Below are 16,510 nucleotides of genomic sequence, written 5' to 3'. Positions count from 1 at the left end.
ACACAGAATGTAAAAATTAGATGTAAGGATCAAAGTTCCAAGATGGCCTAATAGGAACAGCTCCAGTCTACAGCTCCCAGCATGAGCAATGCAGAAGACGGGTGATTTCTGCATTTCCAACTGAGGTACCGGGTTCATCTCACTGGGGCTTGTCGGACAGTGGGTGCAGGACAGTGGGTGCAGCCCACCGAGCATGAGCTGAAGCAGGGCGAGGCATCACCTCACCCAGGGAGTGCAAGGGGTAAGGGAATTCCCTTTCCTAGCCAAGAGAAGTTGTGGCCTGGAAAATCGAGTCACTCCCACCCTAATACTGTGCTTTTCCAATGGTCTTAGCAAACAGCACACCAGGAGATTATATCCTGCGCCTGGCTCTGAGGGTGTCACGCCCACAGAGCCTCGCTCATTGCTAGCACAGCAGTCTGAGATCAAACTGCAAGGCGGCAGTGAGGCTGGGGGAAGGGCGCCCACCATTGCTGAGGCTTGAGTAGGTAAACAAAGCAGCCAGGAAGCTTGAACTGGGTGGAGCCCACTACAGCTCAAGGAGGCCTGCCTGCCTCTGTAGACTCCACCTCTGGGGGCAGGGCATAGCTGAACAAAAGGCAGCAGAAACTTCTGCAGAGTTAAATGTCCCTGTGTGACAGCTTTGAAGAGAGTAGTGGTTCTCCCAGTACAGAGTTTGAGATCTGAGAACACACAGACTGCCTGCTCAAGTGGATCCCTGACCCCCGACGAGCCTAACTGGGAGACACCCCCCAGTAGGGGCCGACTGACACCTCACACAGCTGGGTGCCCCTCTGAGATGAAGCTTCCAGAGGAACAATGAGGCAGCAACATTTGCTGTTCTGCAATATTTGCTGTTCTGCAGCCTCTGCTGCTGATACCCAGGCAAACAGGGTCTGCAGTGGACCTCCAGCAAACTCCAACAGATCTGCAGCTGAGGGTCCTGACTGTTAGAAGGAAAACTAACAAATAGAAAGGATATCCACACCAAAATCCCGTACGTTACCATCATCAAAGACCAAAGGTAGATAAAACCACAAAGATGGGGAGAAACCAGAGCAGCAAAGCTGAAAATTCTAAAAATCAGAGCACCTCTTCCCCTCCAAAGGAACGCAGCTCCTCACCAGCAATGGAACAAAGCTGGACGGAGAATGACTTTGATGAGTTGAGAGAAGGCGGCTTTGGACGATCAAACTTCTCCGAGCTAAAGGAGGATGTTCGAACCCATCGCAAAGAAGTCAAAAACCTTGAAAAAAGACAAGACAAATGTCTAACTAGAATAACTAGTGTAGAGAAGACCTTAAATGACCTGATGGAGCTGAAAACCATGGCACGAGAACTACATGATGCATGCACAAGCTTCAGTAGCCCATTTGACCAACTGGAAAAAAGGGTATCAGTGATTGAAGATCAAATGAATGAAATGAAGTGAGAAGAGAAGTCTAGAGAAAAAAGAGTAAAAAGAAACAAACAAAGCCTCCAAGAAATATGGGACTGTGTGAAAAGACCAAATCTATGTCTGATTGGTGTACCTGAAAGTGATGGGGAGAATGGAACCAAGTTGGAAAACACTCTTCAGGATATCACCCAGGAGAACTTCCTCAACCTAGCAAGGCAGGCCAACATTCAAATTCAGGAAATACAGAGAACACCACAAAGATACTCCTCAAGAAGAGCAACTCCAAGACACATAATTGTCAGAGTCACCAAAGTTGAAATGAAGGAAAAAATGTTAAGAGCAGCCAGAGAGAAACATCGGGTTACCCACAAAGGGAAGCCCATCAGACTAACAGTGGATCTCTTGGCAGAAACTCTACAAGCCAGAAGAGAGTGGAGGCCAATATTCAACAATCTTAAAGAAAAGAATTTTCAACCCAGAATTTCATATGAAGCCAGCCAAACTAAGCTTCATAAGTGAAAGAGAAATAAAATCCTTTACAGACAAGCAAATGCTGAGAGATTTTGTCACCACCAGGCCTGCTTTACAAGAGCTCCTGAAGGAAGCACTAAACATGGAAAGGAACAACCAGTACCAGCCACTGCAAAAACATGCCAAATTGTAAAGACCATCGAGGCTAGGAAAAAACTCCATCAACTAACGAGCAAAATAACCAGCTAACATCATAATGACAGGATCAAATTCACACATAACAATATTAACCTTAAATATAAATGGACTAAATGCTCCAATTAAAAGACATAGACTGGCAAATTGGATAGAGTCAAGACCCATCAGTGTGCTGTATTCAGGAGACCCATCTCACATGCACAGACACACACACACAGACTCAAAATAAAGGGATGAAGGAAGATCTACCAAGCAAATGGAAAACAAAAAAAGCAGAGGTTGCAATCATAGTCTCTGATAAAACAGACTTTAAACCAAAAAAGATCATAAGAGACAAAGAAGGCCATTACATAATGGTAAAGGGATCAATTCAACAAGAAGAGCTAACTATCCTAAATATATATGCACCCAATACAGGAGCACCCAGATTTGTAAAGCAAGACCTTAGAGACCTACAAAGAGACTTAGACTCCCACACAATAATAATGGGAGACTTTAACACCCCACTGTCAACATTAGACAGATCAACAAGACAGAAAGTTAACAAGGATATCCAGGAATTAAACTCAGCTCTGCACCAAGTGGACCTAATAGACATCTACAAAACACTCCACCCCAAATCAACAGAATGTACATTCTTCTAATCACCACATCGCACTTATTCCAAAATTGACCACATAGTTGGAAGGAAGGCAGTCCTCAGCAAATGTAAAAGAACATAAATTATAACAAACTGTCTCTCAGACCACAGTGCAATCAAACTAGAACTCAGGATTAAGAAACTCACTCAAAACCGCTCAACTACATGGAAACTGAACAACCTGCTCCTGAATGACTACTGGGTACATAACAAAATGAAGGCAGAAATAAAGATGTTCTTTGAAACCAATGAGAACAAAGACACAACATACCAGAATCTCTGGGACACATTTAAAGCAGTGTGTAGAGGGAAATTTATAGCACTAAATGCCCACAAGGGAAAACAGGAAAGATCTAAAACTGACACCCTAACATCACAATTAAAAGAACTAGAGAAGCAAGAGCAAACATGTTCAAAAGCTAGCAGAAGACAAGAAATAACTAAGATCAGAGCAGAACTGAATGAAATAGAGACACAAAAAACCCTTCAAAAACTCAATGAATCCAGGGGTTGGTTTTTTGAAAAGATCAACAAAATTGATAGACCACTAGCAAGACTAATAAAGAAGAAAAGAGAGAAGAATCAAATAGACACAATAAAAATGATAAAGGGGATATCACCACTGATCCCACAGAAATACAAACTACCATTAGAGAATACCATAAACACCTCTACACGAATAAACTAGAAAATCTAGAAGAAATGGATAGATTCCTGGAACGTACACCCTCCCAAGACTAAACCAGGAAGAAGTTGGATCCCTGAATAGACCAATAACTGGCTCTGAAATTGAGGCAATAATTAAAAGCCTACCAACCAAAAAAAGTCCAGGACCGGACGGATTCACAGCCGAATTCTACCAGAGGTACAAGGAGGAGCTGGTACCATTCCTTCTGAAACTATTCCAATCAATAGAAAAAGGGAATCCTCTCTAACTCATTTTATGAGGCCAGCATCATCCTGATACCAAAGCCTGGAAGAGACACAACAAAAGGAAAATTTTAGACCAATATCCCTGATGAACATCAATGCAAAAATCTTCAATAAAATACTGGCAAACCGAATCCAGCAGCACATCAAAAAGCTTATCCACCATGATCAAGTGGGATTCATCCCTGGGATGCAAGGCTGGTTCAACATACACAAATCAATAAACGTAATCCATTATATAAACAGAACCAAAGACAAAAACCACATGATTTTCTCAATAGATGCAGAAAAGGCCTTTGACAAAATTCAACAGCCCTTCATGCTAAAAACTCTCAATAAATTAGGTATTGATGGGACTTATCTCAAAATAATAAGAGTTATTTATGACAAACCCACAGCCAATATCATACTGAATGGGCAAAAACTAGAAGTATTCCCTTTGAAAACCAGCACAAGACAAGGATGCCCTCTCTCACCACTCCTATTCAACACAGTGTTGGAAGTTCTGGCCAGGGCAATCAGGCAATAGAAAAATAGGCAAAGGAACTGAATAGACATTTATTAAAAGAAGTCATGTAAATGGCCAACATATCAAAATACTCAGCATCACTAATCATTAGGGATATATAAAATAAAACCACAATGAGATATCACCTTGCACCTGTTAGAAGCCTATAACTAAAAAGACAAAAGATAACAAGTGTTGGTGGGAACATGGAGAAAAGGGAATTTTTTCTTTTTTTTTTTTTTTTTTTTTTGAGATGGAGTCTTGCTTTGTCGCCTAGGCTAGAGTGCAGAGGCGCAATCTCGGCTCACGGCAACCTCCACCTCCCTGGTTCAAGCAATTCCCCTGCCTCAGTTTCCCAAGTAGCTGGGATTACAGGCGCATGCCACCACACCTGGCTATTTTTTTTGAATTTTTAGTAGAGACAGGTTTTCACCATGTTGGCCAGACTAGTCTCGAACTCCTGACCTCATACAACCCACCCACCTCTGCCTTCCAAAGTGCTGGGATTACAGGCGTGAGCCACCACACCCAGCCGAGAAAAGGGAACTTTTGTATACTGTTGGTGGGAACGTAAATCAGTAAAGCCATTATGAAAACAGTATGGAGTTTCCTCAAAAAAGTTATAAACACAACTATCGTATGATCCAGCAATCTCACTTCTGAGTATGTATCCAAAGGAAATGAAGGAGCAGACCCTGAAACAAGGATTCCAGTGCAAGTGGGTTATTAAGGAGGGGATCCCAGAAAACATCAGCAAAAGGAGTAGGAAAATGAGACAGGGAAGGTGGGACAGGCCCTTGAGGATGTATATTAAGCAAAACATGCTGCATGCAAACTGGGGACCCCATATGACTGGAGAACTTTAGACAGAGAGTGCACAGCACACCTCAGCTTTCCATCTAAGAGTGAGCGTCTGCGGTGTCATCTGCCAGCTCCCAGCCCCGGCTGGCTGAGGGCTGCTTCCACAGGTGTCAATGTCCTGATGCTTCCAGCCTTCCCCATACGCAGATAGATCATGCTGTTAACCTGGAAGTCCCTGCAGATAGAAGGCCAAGAAGATGAAGGCACTTCAAGGCAGATGCTGAGGAATGAACAGAGGCACTGATAACCTTTGCCACACCAGCAACGGGAAGACATCTAGTGGTCAGCTGGTCCACCTCTTCATAGGTACAGAAGAGCATAGGTGTTCTATTTTGGACTGAGCTGATTCAGGCCACTGTGAGCAGTGATTTTCTTTTTTCTTTTTATTTTTGTTTTTTTGTTTGTTTGTTTGTTTGGTTGGTTGGTTGGTTTTTTTGAGACAAAGTTTCTCTCTGTTGCCCAGCCTGGAGTCATGATCTCGGCTCACTGCAACCTCCGCCTCCCAGGATTCTTGTGCCGCAGCCTCTCAAGTATCGGGGACTACAGGCACCCGCCACTACACCTGGCTCATTTTTGTGTTTTTTAAGTAGAGACAGGGTTTCACCATTTTGGCCAGGCTGGTCTCGAACTCCTGACCTCAAGTGATTGGTCTGCCTCAACTTCCCAAAGTGCTGGGATTACAGGCCTGAGTCACCACACCTGGCCACTGTGATTTCCAAACCCTATTTGCTTGATTTTAAGACACCATTGCCTGTAAGACTCACCTTGGATATAATAACAGTTTTTCCAGACTTTTTAAAAAACCCACTACGTTAAGTGAATACAAAAAGCATTCTAATTTCAGATATGTTAAAAAGTTTAAAAGAAAGCATCTCCAACTCTAGACAATATGGCTTTGTCCCGCTGTCCCCATAACAGCACTTATACCCTTCTGACCCTCCATCCCAATTTGGGCTTAGAAAATAGAGTTATTTTGTTTGAAAATCTGTTCTGGTTCTGAAGTTCTGTGATTTTCTCTTTCCTTGCAACATCTTCGTCATGGCAACACAATGCCCATTTGCATTTCAAAAACTACCCCTGCCTACTTCACACCTTAAAACAAGAATCGAGATCCCACCTTAATATTTAAAAATAGGCAACTTCAGCCCTTTAGTGTCCAGGTACCCTTTTTTAGGCGACAAAAGGAGCCACAGTTTCTTGTTCACCATGTCAGCATCTTTAAATGCACACTTATTAATTAGATGTAATAGGCACTGGCTAATTTTGTTACAAGGAGAAAGAAGAACTACTAACATTTATTAATGGACTGCTACTCCCAGATACCACACTAACGGCTTTAGATGTAGCATTTCATGCAATCCCCACAACTGATCCCTGAACAAAAGAAACTAAATCACAGCCAGGTTAAGTCACCTGATCAAAGCCACACAGCTGGCACGCTGCAAAGCTGATATAATGCTGGCAAAATTATCTACCATCATACCCTGTATCTTCTCAGAGCTTAATAAATACGAAGGACAAGCACAGCCAGAAAACAGAGAGGGAGGAGGTAAAGGGTATGAGAAGGAATAAAAAAGAGTAGAATTCCATCCCCAAAAGATTATCCACCCCCTAGTGTTGGACCACCTGGTGTTGCTAAGAAACGAGAACATGAACATTCTGCTCTCCAATTCCTAAAGATAGAGACTGGATTGCCCCAAGAAAAGAGGAAGCAACTTTCCTTTTCCTTTGCTTTATCCATCTTTTGTCCTCTTAAATATTCTCTAGCCAACATCAGCCAGCCAAATCCCTTCATTGTGAGATTTTTTTTTTTAATCTGCTCTCGGTCCATTTAATTTAGCAAGTCATTTTTTATTAGTATTTTCCTTTCTTCTTCACGCAAAAGGTTTTAGGGAAGAGTAAATCTGGCTTCTTTATAATCCTACATGAATCTTTCAGACTTTGTTTTCCCACTGTGAGATAATAAAACCAGTAACTATACATTAAGCTGCCTGAACACAGCTGTCAGAGAGGCATGGTCTGTACAGGGCCAACGGAAGAGGCTCCGGGCTGGCCAAGCCCCTAGGATCTGTGTAATCCCCTGTCAATTCCACCCTTAGAGATTCATTCCTTTGGCTATTCCAATGCCATCTGTAAAATCACATGATCCTGGGAGAAGTGACACATAACTAATATCTGTATCTAGGGATTCTTAACCATTTCATGGTTTAAGAATGAAAGAGGTGTGTGGATCATCTGAGGTCAGGAGTTCAAGATCAGCCTGGCCAACATGGCAAAACTCCATCTCGACTAAAAATACAAAAATTTAGACGGGTGTGGTGATGGGCGTCTATCATAGAATCCCAGCTACTCAGGAGGCTGAGGCAGGAGAATTGCTTGAACCTGATGGACGGAGACTGCTGCAGTGAGCGGAGATCGCACCACTTCACTCCAGCCTGAACCAAAGAGAGAAACTCCATCCCAAAAAAAAAACAAAAATGAAGGGGCGTGGATGAACCTTCTTCCTAGAAAAATATTAAGACACAAAATTCTACACATCTTTTGAACCCCAGAGGGAAAACCACTGTTTGAATCTGCTACCAGCTGATACCCTGGGAAGTAAGCCAAGAGAAAAGGATTATCTCAAATTTGACTGAAAGGCAACTGACTGTAGACGTTACATAGCCACATCTATCAAACCCCTTCAAAGTAACACCTAGATTCGTGTTTGACTGAGTAACTGGGAGCTGTAGCCTAGCCAGGTTCACACATTAAACTATCACATGTTGTTTTTTTTTTATGTTCTTTTATTTTTTTCTTTTTTGGGACAGTGTCTCACTGTTGTCCAGGCTGAAGTATATTGGCACAATCACAGCTCGCTGCAGTATCAACCTCCCAAATTCAAGTGATCCTCCAGCCTCATCCTCCCAAGTAACTGGGACTACAGGTGCACACCACCATGTCCTGCCAATTTCATTTAATTTTTTTTTGTAGAATTTTTTTGTAGAGATCTGGGTTGGGGGGTGCAGGTGCAGGTCTTGCCATGTTTCCCAGGCTGATCTAGAACTCCTGAGCTCGAGTGATCCTCCCACCTCGGCCTCCCAAAGTGCTGGGATTACAGGTGTGAGCCACCATGGCTGGCCCGTTTATTTTTTTGTAAGGCAGGGAAGTAAACAAAAAGGAGGAGTGGTCAGATGTGAAGCCCAAGATCACACCAAGAACTGGATATTAAGAGTCATATGTCAGGCCGGGCTCAATGACTCAAGCCTGTAATCCCAGCACTTTGGGAGGCCGAGGCAGGTGGATCACCTGAGGTCAGGAGTTCAAGACCAGCCTGGCCAATATGGTGAAACCCCATCTCTACTAAAATATACAAAAATTAGCTGGGCGTGGTGGGGGGTGCCTATAATCCCAGCTCCTTGGGAGGTTGAAGCAAGAGAATCACTTGAATCCGGGAGGCAGAGGTTGCAGTCAGCCAAGACTGCACCACTGCACTCCAGCCTGGGTGACAGAGTGAGACTCTGTCTCAAAAAAAAAAAGAAAAAAGAAAAAAAAGAGCCATGTGTCGAATGCTTTAGCTAAGCTAAAGCTAAGTGTGCTTTAGCCTCTACACCTCACTAATCAGATCTATCCAGGGCTGAGTGGAGGTAGTTGGAGGTTGGCTGTCAGATGCAAAAATCCTGCCACTTCTGCTAAGACTGCAAGTTCCTACCCCCTCCCACCACCTGGGAATAACCTGGTCTGCTCCTTGACCTTCCTACAGGGGCAAGGCCTAGTAGGACACAGCCTAAGAGCCTATGAGAACTCAGGTCTCCAGTAAGGTCCCCAGGGGAGTGCTAGTCAAAAAGTCAGTTTAATCACTATTTAGGAAAGGCCCCTAACCCTGATTTGGGGAAGGTCATGCCTCAATTGAACTGTCACAATGGGTCAACTCCTTGGTCCAGCCAGCCAGGACACTGGTGAACACATCACAGGAAAATCTGGTGTCAGCTTCAGTAGACTCACTGGACCATCCACAGTGAGGATTAGGGTGAGATCGGTCAGGCTCCCAGCAGGAAATTAGCTTGCCACTCCAATGGGGTGAGACCAACTTGAGCTGAGACGAATAAAGAATTATTTACAAGGGAATGTGCAGAGTGTTGGAAAATCTCAAAGGACGGTCCAGTAACCTGAGGCTTGTGGCAGTAGAGAAGTTACCACCTTAGGCCTGGACGGATGAGGAGGAGGGAGCAATTATCGAAATCTGGACACAGAGAAAGCTGTGAGTGCAGGCCCACAAAGCAGGAGCAAAGACCCTCAGTCAAGGGATGCAACTGACCCCAGTCACCCCTGCAAAGAAGGAGCAAAAAGAATAAATATCTTGACCTGGCTCCTTCACCCCCGCCCCCGACAATGCTCCCCAGCCCAACCCAACCCAAGCTTTAAGATCAAGGGAGCCATTTGATGTGGTTCATACAGGTGAGCCTCTGAGGGCACAGAGCAGGTGGACAGGGGAGAGGGGACCTAGAGGGACACACGGAGGCATAGCGTCTGACGATGGCTGAATCCTCCCTTAAGCACTTTCATTCACTTAATGTAGTTTAGTTGACCCTAACAATTAACATATAAGACAGATAATGTTATTGTTCCCATTTTACAGATGAGAAAGATGAGCCTCAGAGGGATGAAGTTGCCTGTCCAGGGCCACACAACTGGGAAATGGCTGAGCCAGGATTCGAACCCAGTTCTCCTCTCCTCTTGACTATTTCCCAGGCTGGCCTAAAAGAGGCTGGAATGAATGTGTCCCCAGAAACCTGGACACCTCTCTGATTTGTCAGGATCCAGCCAGGACTAATGGTGCTTTAAAACACGGAAGTGTGCCGGGCATGGTTGTTCACGCCTGTAATCCCAGCATTTTGTGAGGCCGAGGCGGGCGGATCACCTGAGGTTGGGAGTTCGAGACCAGCCTGACCAACATGGAGAAACCCCATCTCTACTAAAAATACAAAATTAGACAGGCATGGTGGCACATGCCTGTAATCCCAGCTACTAGGGAGGCTGAGGCAGGAGATTCGCTTGAACCTGGAAGGTGGAGGTTGCGGTGAGCTGAGATCATGCCATTGCACTCCAGCCTGGGCAATAAGAGCAAAACTCTGTCTCAAAAGAAAAAAATAAATAAAAAATAAAAATAAAAAAATAAAACACAGAAGTGTAGTGCTACCAAAGGGACTTCAAGGTAACCTTCATACCAGGCCGGGCATGGTGGCTCACACCTGTAATCCCAGCATTTTGGGAGGCCGAGGTGGGCAAATCACTTGAGGTCAGGAGTTGGAGAACAGCCTGGCTAACATGGTGAAACCCTTTCTCTACTAAAAATACAAAAATTAGCTGGGTGTGGTGGCTATGCCTGTAATCCCATCTACTCAGGAGGCTGAGGCAGGAGAATCGCTTGAACCTGGGAGACGGAGGTTGCAGTGAGCCAAGATCACACCACTGCCCTCCAGCCTGGGTGACAGAGCGAGACTCTGTCTCAAAAAAATAATTAATAAATCAATAAATAAAACGTGCATAACATTTTCCAATGGGTAATCTAGGCTTGGTTCTAACTGATGTCATTATCACCAATTATTAAGCACAGATGGTTCCGAGAAAGTGTGTCTCAGAAGCACTGTGGAGTCAACTGAGCTTTCACCAATTGGCCCAAGTGTCCCGCCAGGGATACGGTGAGTGAACAAAGCCCACCCAGCCATCTCTTCGGGACCCAATCCTGGCAAGCGACAAGAGGCTGACATGAAAATGCCCCCGCTCCTGCTGTCCTCTCCCTAAGCCAACATCCCTGCCTTCAGCCTCCAAGTGGGGCCAAGATTATGCCCACCCAGGATGAGGGATCCCAGCCTCACGTCTGCCTGACTCTAGATCCCTGTTCCTCCCACAGCACTGGGCTGGCTTCTAACCCTTGACGCCTGCTAGAAGGGAAGGTTGTACTTCTTCCATGGCAGTGGGCTTCCATGCTGCCAGGACAATTAAAGAATCTGCCCATATCTGACACAGGCTTCCTACGACCCGTGACCAAGCTGCAGGAGGCTGACAGCCCCCCAACCAGGACTCTTACGTCATTAGATTCTCATTTCCTCTTCCAGGCAGCTTCAGGGAAAGGCAGACCAGGCATGAAGGGTGCAGCTAGCAAGGACAGTCCCTGCTACTCAGCCCTGCCTCCCACTGCCCCATCTCTGCACCCCAAGAGCCACGTATAGGAAGCTGCTATCCCTCGGCCAGCACAGCACAAGGACTAGAGGTTGCCCAGCTGGTGGCTTTGAGCCCTGAGGGTAATTCATCACGTCTAGAGGATTCATTTCCATGAGAGCCTGCTACATCCAGTCTCCTGAACAGAATAGCAATAACCAGGTGCCGTCACCGGAAACTGAAACCCGTGCAGCTGACACAGTCCAGAGTCTGCCGCTCCCCTGCTGTGGGACACAGGGCAGGTCCCTTCTGTCCCGTAAGACAGAGCCAAAAGACATAGCAAGGAAAGAAATATTCTTTCTCTGTTTCTCCTTTTCTCTCCACCCTCCTCCTCCTATCATCCCCTCTCCTCTCATTGCTTTCTCTCTTTATTCTCTCCCTTATCCTCTAAGAGCACCGGAGGAAAGACATGGAGAGCTAGGCTTCCTTCCCTGTCCCCAGCGCCTGTTTCTGCTCCCCCAGCCCTCCAGCCATGCTCAGGACCTGGCTGATCACGAGAACTTGCTGGCCACACTCAGAAGGTCGTGGCTGGGATTCCGTGACAGCAAATGTCCCCACTGCAGAGACCTCAGACGTGCAGGTGAAGAGAAGGAACCACGGACCACGATGTGAAATCTCCTCCTGGCTCTATCTGGTGACTCTTAAGCTCTTTCTATCCCTGCCTCTGTGTCTAGATCCAGAGAATGAGGACAGGACCTGGAATTTTCCACAGGACGGTGGATGAAGAACTGATATGTGGAGATATTAAGTAACATCCCTGTGCTCTTGCGGTTAATTGGTGGTGGGCGGGAATTATCAAACCATTGTCTTCTCCCACCTACCACCCTCCTCCTCCCTCCACCCAGCATTAGAACTGGGCCTTCTCTCCAATCTGTGTTCCGTTGGGGCCCTAAAGATGAGGAATAAACTGGTGGATCCACAGACACCATCTCAGATGTGTCTTTGCAGGTCTGGCTTCTCTTCTGGGATGATCACAATGACAATGACATAAAAAAATTTTTTAAAAACCCATGCACATGAGGAGACACAGTGGTCTGGGGAGAGCAGCAGAGAAAGTCTATGGGTGGCCAGGCGCAGTGGCTCACACCTGTATTCCCAACACATTGGGAGGCTGAGGCTGGCGGACTACCTAAGATTAGGAGTTCAAGACCAGCCTGGCCAACATGCTGGTTTCACCTGGCCAACAGGTGAAACCCTGTCTCTACTAAAAATACAAAAATTAGCCAGGCATGGTGGCACACACCTATAGTCCCAGCTACTTGGGAGGCTGAGGCAGGAGAATCACCTGAACCCAGAAGGCAGAGGTTACAGTGAGCCGAGATCGTACCACTGCACTCCAGCCTGGATGACACAGTGAGATTCCATCTCAAAAAAACAAGTCTATAGGCAGGTATCAGATCCAGAAATCCACACCTGTATTTATTTATCCAAACACCTTGGGGCTACGGGACATGGGAAAATAGTGTTGTAGGACGGTTTGGTCTTTTTCTGACAGTCCTCATAGCAGACTCCATGGGACACATACAATGGCCAGGAGAATGGGCCTCCTTCTCCCGGATGGGTGGCATTGGGGAATGAGCCTAGGAGAGGTGGGGAAAGACGAGAAATGCTATAATAGCAAAGTAACCCAATTCCAACCCCCTTCATCTTAGAACAGCACGAAACTTCACACCAACACCACATGCTGAGGATTATCAGGCCCGTTTTGTAGACGAGAAGACCCACACGAGGGAGGTAAGGTGGCCTGCCCCAGGTCACACATCTCATAACCGCATTCAAACTCAGGTCTACCTCGCCGGGTGCAGTGACTTGCACCTATAATCTCAGCACTTTGGGAGGCTGAGGTGGGTGGATCACCTGAGGTCAGGAGTTTGAGACCACCCTGGCCAACATGGTGAAACCCCATCTCTAGTAAAAATACAAAATTAGCTGGGCATGGTGGTGTGCACCTGTAATCTCAGTTATCGGGAGGCTAAGGCAGGAGAATCGCTTGAACCTGGGAGGCAGAGGCTTCAATGAGCCAAGATTGTGCCACTGCACTCCAGCCTGGGCGACAGAGCAAGACTCCATCTAAAAAAAAAAAAAGAAAAAAACACCTCAGGTCTCCCCAACTCCAAAGCCACCGCCCCAGCCTCCTTACTGAGGGATGCACACCAACCTGCTTTCAAAGTCTGCATTCCCTGATGCTGCTGGAGGCCTAGAAAATTACCCCAAAGCTGGGAGATTTATGCAGCTAATTTCCATTACGACTAACAGAAGAAAGAAAAGGCCATTTTTCTTATAATTAGAAGAGAATTCAATCTTCACAGCCAATGCGTCTAATATCTCAGCTTACGTAACAAAAGAAAAAGAATGCAAATGGAGATAATTAGGGGAGAGAAAAAACCACTTGGATTACTGGCTGCAGAAGTGATGGGGCGAAGGTATCATACAATTCTGGATGGAAATAGTTCTCTGCAACCAGTCAGGGTGGATTATAAATGCCCATCATCAACACCAGCGCTTGTGGAGAGGCTACAGTGTGGCCGTTCTGCGCATCACTTACAATATCTCCTAACACAAAGGGAATTGTGGAGGAGGGACGATGATTATGCCCATTTCAGAGATAAAGAACTAAGGTTCTGAAAAGCAATGTGCCTCACCAATTATCACAAAATGCATCCCATCACTCAGCCTCTATCTAGCAGGCGCCTACCTCATGCCAGGCACACAGACGATAGCTCTTCAGCAGGCCAGGATGAGCCAGGATCCAAACCCATGTCTGTTTCACACCAAATCCACTTCCCTTCAGAGCAGAAACTCATTCAATGTTTGCCAAATGAATGAATTCCTTCAAAGTTTTTATTCTGCCGCTATTTCTTTGCTGCTGGCAAGAGTTCCGAGCAGAGGGGCATTGGGATGAAACATTACAAGAAGCCAGGGCCTTGCCAGCTCCCATCAGCTCCCTGTGCCTCTGGGATGGGCTGCTTCTGCTGAAGCCAGGCTTCAGGGCTTGTCCTGCAGCCCCAGTGACCCCCAGTGGTGTCCTGTGTTCAGCAACTACAAAAGGTATGAGTTAATGGAGTATTGATCCCTGTTTTTAAAGCAGCAAAAATTGCAGGGGTTGCAGCCAAGGAGAGGGAGAGTGAAGAGTGAAAACCCAGCCCCTCAAGATCCCCCAGTTCTGCCAGTCCTCTGCTTTGCTCCTGGGGACAAGCAGCAGCAGCCAGAGGCTGGAAGGGAAGGGGCACATCGTACAGGCAGGTGACACACTGTGCCATCGGCATGCCTTGCGTCCTGGGGCCTTTGCAACAGTCCTGGGGCAGAGTTACTGTTGCTATTGTACAGATGAGAAAACCAGTGTGCAGAAAGGGTGGGTCCCTTGCCCAACATCACACAGCCACTGAGCGACACAACTGGGACTTAAGTTTTTATAACTCTAGAACCTGGGTTGTTTGCGTTGCACTAAAAGAAAGCCCTAAAATACAGACTCTTACAAGAGCTTAAGAAACACATTGTGCCGGCTGGGCGCGGTGGCTCAAGCCTGTAATCCCAGCACTTTGGGAGGCCGACACAGGCGGATCACGAGGTCAGGAGATCGAGACCATCCTGGCTAACACGGTGAAACCCCTCTCTACTAAAAAATACAAAAAAGTACCCGGGTGAGGTGGCGGGCGCCTGTAGTCCCAGCTACTCGGGAGGCTGAGGCAGGAGAATGGCGTAAACCTGGGAGGCGGAGCTTGCAGTGAGCTGAGATCCGGCCACTGCACCCCAGCCTGGGCGGCAGAGCAAGACTCCGTCTCAAAAAAAAAAAAAAAAAAGAAACACATTGTGCCGAGGAGGCTGTTTGGTTGTTGTTGCTGTTGTTGTTTGTTTGTTTGTTGACAGAGTTTTGCTCTTGTTGCCCAGGCTGGAGTGCAATGGCACAATCTTGGCTCACTGCAACCTCTGCCTCCCGGGTTCAAGTGATTCTCCTACCTCAGCCTCCCAAGTAGCTGAGATTACAGGTGCCTGCCACCATGCCTGGCTAAATTTTGTATTTTTAGTAGAGATGGGGTTTCACCATGTTGGCCAGGCTGGTGTCGAACTCCTGACCTCAGGTGATCCACCCGCCTCGGCCTCCCAAAGTGCTGGGATTACAGGCGTGAGTCACTGCGCCAGGCCAAGGCAACTTTTCTCTCCTGCTTTCTATGTTTATAACAGTAGGTGGACTGCTGGGTGCAGTGGCTCAAGCCTGTAATCCTAACACTTTGGGAGGCCAAGGCAGGCACATCACTTGAGCCCAGGAGTTCAAGTTCAGCCTGGGCAAAATGGCAAAACCCTGTCTCTACCAAAAATACAAAACAAATTAGCCAGGCATGGTGGTGCATGCCTGTGGTCCCAGCTACTGGGGAGGCTGAGGTGGGGGACCACGTGAGCCTCGGAGACGGAGGGTGCAGTGAGCTGAGACTGCACCACTGTTCTCCAGTCTGGGTGACAGAGTGAAACCCTGTCTCAAAAAAAAAAAAAAAAAAAAAAAGCAGGCTGTCACTGCAAAACATTCTCCTTCTGTACGCGGCATGAACTAGACATCACATCTCCATTTTTGCGCAGAAACAATTCCATTCCACTTCTGAGACAGTGGAAGTCCATTAAGGAAGCCATTAAGGAGTCTTTGAAAGAGTGACCTAAAAGCACCCATTTCCCCTGCGGTCACTCTCCTGGAGCGACCCAGGGGCCTGGAGGGGCATCTTAGTCCCACATGGCATGTCTAACCTCAGTCAAATAATCCGGCACAGCCATTCCTCCAGGCGCCTCCTTCTGCAGGGCAGGCTGTTTTTCAGGAGTGTGACTTTGCATTTTCTACAGGAAAGGTGCTATTGTTCATCCCTTCTCAACTCTGAAATGTCTCAAAAATCTGAAAAGACATTTTCTTTTTTTTTTTTTGAGACGGAATTGTTGCCCAGGCTGGAGTGCAGTGGCGCGATCTCAGCTCACTGCAACCTCCGCCTCCCGGGTTCAAGTAATTCTCCTGCCTCAGCCTCCCAAGTAGCTGGGATTACAGGCATGTGCCTCCATGCCTGGTTAATTTTGTATTTTTAGTAGACACGGGGTTTCTCCTTGTTGCCCAGGCTGGTCTTGAACTCCCAACCTCAGGTAATCCACCCACCTTGGCCGCCCAAAGTGCTGGGATTACAGGTGTGAGACACCGCAACTGGCCTGAAAAGTCATTTTCTTGGGTGGATCAGAAAATAATTTTGTTTCTAACTTCACAGAGTTTTCCGGGGTTTTTTTATTTTATTTATTTATTTTTAAGACAGTATCTCACTCTGTCGCCCAGGCT

The 16,510-nt window shown here is 46.5% G+C and overlaps 1 long non-coding RNA gene across 1 annotated transcript; it reads left to right on the top strand.

Moving 5' to 3' along the window:
• Positions 1-10,601: 10,601 nt before the first annotated feature.
• Positions 10,602-12,019, top strand: LOC105467791 (uncharacterized). Its single transcript, XR_979134.2, has 3 exons — positions 10,602-10,688; positions 11,106-11,788; positions 11,883-12,019. It is a non-coding gene; the product is annotated as an uncharacterized lncRNA (long non-coding RNA).
• The last annotated feature ends 4,491 nt before the right edge of the window (positions 12,020-16,510 follow it).

Source organism: Macaca nemestrina, chromosome 18, assembly GCF_043159975.1.
Source record: "Macaca nemestrina isolate mMacNem1 chromosome 18, mMacNem.hap1, whole genome shotgun sequence".
Lineage (NCBI taxonomy): Eukaryota > Metazoa > Chordata > Mammalia > Primates > Cercopithecidae > Macaca > Macaca nemestrina.
The sequence above is the reverse complement of the archived record's forward strand: the minus strand, read 5'-3'. Positions and strand labels throughout refer to the sequence as shown.